The 3518-nt window shown below is 32.3% G+C and overlaps 1 long non-coding RNA gene and 3 other non-coding genes across 4 annotated transcripts; all 4 read right to left on the bottom strand.

Moving 5' to 3' along the window:
• Positions 1 to 1372: 1372 nt before the first annotated feature.
• Positions 1373 to 2889, bottom strand: LOC121977387. Its single transcript, XR_006110798.1, has 2 exons — positions 2727 to 2889; positions 1373 to 2653 (listed from the first exon to the last, which is right to left on the bottom strand). It is a non-coding gene; the product is annotated as an uncharacterized LOC121977387 (long non-coding RNA).
• On the bottom strand, positions 1962 to 2083 carry LOC121979029. The gene has a single exon (XR_006111310.1). It is a non-coding gene; the product is annotated as a small nucleolar RNA SNORD14 (small nucleolar RNA).
• On the bottom strand, positions 2353 to 2476 carry LOC121979030. The gene has a single exon (XR_006111311.1). It is a non-coding gene; the product is annotated as a small nucleolar RNA SNORD14 (small nucleolar RNA).
• On the bottom strand, positions 2579 to 2700 carry LOC121979027. Its single transcript, XR_006111309.1, has one exon. It is a non-coding gene; the product is annotated as a small nucleolar RNA SNORD14 (small nucleolar RNA).
• Positions 2890 to 3518: the final 629 nt, after the last annotated feature.

Below are 3518 nucleotides of genomic sequence, written 5' to 3'. Positions count from 1 at the left end.
ATGCATATCAAAATTGAGAGATTGTTTGTAATTATTTGGGGTAGTTTTAATATGGTCACCCAGTTAAATTAGGTTATGTTATATTTGATTTTTATGTCTAAGCGAACTTAATAACACAAGAAGTCGAGCGAAAAACTTGAATAACAAGTTTTGTATCCTTTTCTTATCATTCTTTTGAGCTGTCACTTTCGTAAGAAGTTTCTCCACATGTAACAAAAGAAAATTCTAATAAAGTACTTATTAAATTTTTGATTAACAACCATCTAAATTGTAACTAAATAAATTTTAACCTTCTTATTTTTTTTAAATGGTTCATTTTTATATTTTAATAAATTGTACCTATTAATATAAGTTAGAGAATAAGAAGCGGTTAATTTTATTTAATAGATAATTCGTTCCTATTCTTGATATATAGGGTTGTAAATGAACCAAGTGTTCGTTCGATTTATAAGAGCTTGTTTATGTTCGTTCAATATATATAAGATAATTAAACAAAGCATGAATAGCTCGTTAAGTTAAACAAACAAGCTTGAACAGATATGTGTTCAGCTCGTCAACGTTCGTAAACAACATTCGTGAACTACGTTCATGAGTCATATTCATTAATAAAACTCTTTTCAATATACTAAATAAACAATAAAATAAAATAAATAAATAAATTTAAATTATCAAACTCAATAACCAATAAAACAACTAAAAATTTCAAATAATCAAATAAACTTAAATTGAGAACTTGATAACATCTAAACAAACAAAGCTCAAGTCAAACTCGAACCAAACTCAAGCCAAGTTTAAATTGAGAACTTGATAATATCTAAATGAACTAAGTTTGAATTGAGAACTTGATAATATATAAATGAACCAAACTTCAAACAAACTTAAGCTCATAAAAAATAAATCAAATCAAACTTAAATATTCATTTCAAAAGCTTAATTCATTTTAAACTCGGCTCTATTTGATTATCTTATTAAATAAACTTGAACATTTCGAAATTTGACTTGTAAATTATTAATATATGATTTGACTGATTAGCTTCGCGTGGACGAGTCACGTTGGGTAGAAAAGACAAGTTATGTGATATGAGTTTGCACGGGTACCAAGCAACAAAACAATTTCAGAGTGGTGATAGGAACTCAGGGCCGGGTCCGACCGAATTCAGCCCAAGCCCATAACCGGATTAGGCATTCGCTGACTGAATTCCAGAACCAGAACCGTACCTGTCTTACCTAAAACCCCGAATCAGTTTGGTGTTGACAGGTTTGATCACTGAATTTTTTTAAAAAAAAAAAACCTCAGTATCCTAAATTATATCATTATTCTTAATAATTTAAAAAAAATAAGTAAAAAATGATTTCCCCCCGAAATTTATAATTGTTTATTTATATACTGTAATTTAATATCGAATTGAATTGCGAGTTACATAGGGAGACATGCAGGTAATTAAAATCAAATTTAGTTCATTTTCTTCGATTTCTAAATTGGCACAAGATGTGCTTTAAAAAAGGAGAAACACTAAATTTGATAACGATTAAGAGCTCAAAGCCAACATGAGCACGGAAACAGGGCATCGTTGCACATATCACAATAAGAGCAAAAACCTGTCCATGCAACAAAAAGAAACATTTGATTCCTGGATCATGCCATCGAAGTCTGCTACGACATCCACTATCATTTCGAAGATTCAATTGTCTTATTTTATCTCGAGACTCAAAGGCACTTCTGAAGAACATTGAAACAAAAGGAAACATTGCAATCAGATCGAGTACATGCAATCCATTGACTGTTGTTTCCTTGCAATGGAAATATGTCTCTGATACGAAAGTTGCCGTATTAATGATTTATTTATTGAAAACAACGCAGTATATCAACGATAAATCCATAGAACCAAATAAACAGAAATTTACATACGAAACTAAAAGCGAACTTTTGTTTTCCCCTCGAGACAATCAAGGATAACAAAAACCTCAGACATCCAAGGAAGAATTAAGCAGCATAAGCTCTCGAGCCTGGCAAGGCGAAAGCACTTAGGCGGCCACTGCGAATGTTTTGAGAAACAGGCCTTAGAATTTGTCATCATTGGAAGTAAAAACATATTTTTTAAAACTATACAATATTGAAATAAAACAATTCTAACTTAGCAAGAGACAGATCAAAAATTGACGAACCTTAAGTATAGGAATCGATGATCCAATTAATAAATCAGATAATCAATATATCACAAAATCAAGACGAGCGCCAACGTACAAATACCAAATCAAAGATTCCATCGACTAATTAGACCAGCATAACACAATAACAAATCAAATCCTAACTTGATATTTCAAACCGAGAGAACGAGAAATTATATTGATCGTCTCAGACATCCAAGGAAGGAAATTTAAGCAGCATTTGCTCTCAAGCTAGGCGAAGCGAAAGCTCTCAGGCGGCTACTGCGAATGTTTTGAGAAACAAGCCTTAGAAGTGTCATCACCGAAAGAACGAAGAAGTATGATAATAATAACAAAAAAAAAGCATCGAAAAATCTCAAATAAAAGCAAGTCACTAAAGATCGGTAAAAACATAAATTCCGAAAATAATTCCCTCAGCCATCCAAGGAAGAATTGAGCAGCACAAGCTCTCAAGCCTGGCGTGGCGAAAGCTCTTAGGCGGCAACTGCGAATGTTTTGAGAAACAAGCCTTTAGATAACTCATCATAGGAAACTAAAAAAGGGGAAACAAAACAAACATTAAGACATTGACGACAAGCAAAACTCCCGTCGATGGTGCAGCTTATCCAGCAAAGTACTAACAATGAATCCAGCACTACAAGAGAAGAAGGGCATCCAAAGAATGGCTTGCGAAGGTGTTTGTTGTGCCGGCGCACGAAGGAGGAAATTAGGGTTTCATGATTTGATGAAACGATGGAGGATATATCACGTATTTATAGAGAGAATTGGAAGTTTCTTGTACTTGCAGGACCTTTTCCTTGGGCCGTTGAGACAAAGCCCACCCTAAACGCTAAGTACCAATTTGAGACCAAATTATAATTTACTAGAAGATAAATCATGGATAGAGAATATTTCCACATTATCATTTTTTTAAAAAACGAAGTATTCATTAATAAACATTATCCCTTGTATATACATAATAAATAATATACAACTAATAAATAAATAATAAAAAATTAATATAAACAGTTTAATAATAATAATAATAATAATAATAATCCTAATTTTATAGGAATGTTTTCATCAATTATCAGGGTAAATCAGAAAGCGCATACGGCGGCCAGCTCAGAAGTCCAGCATTCTTTGGTTGCGCCTTCCATTTAGAGGAAAAATTTTTATAAATACGTCATACTTAGGATCGAACCACGGATATATAAATAATAATCTAAATATCATACCGCGACATTATATTACCAACAAATAAGGATGGACAACAAAAGGCTGGCCTAAGAACGTGTTGTGCGTAGACTAAAAATGGCATAATCAACTATTGATCATACTGAATTGCTTATGAACAAATCTGTTTATCG

Source organism: Zingiber officinale, chromosome 4B (genome assembly GCF_018446385.1).
Source record: "Zingiber officinale cultivar Zhangliang chromosome 4B, Zo_v1.1, whole genome shotgun sequence".
NCBI classification, from domain to species: domain Eukaryota; kingdom Viridiplantae; phylum Streptophyta; class Magnoliopsida; order Zingiberales; family Zingiberaceae; genus Zingiber; species Zingiber officinale.
Note: the sequence above shows the minus strand (reverse complement) of the source record. Positions and strands in the feature narration are given on the sequence as shown.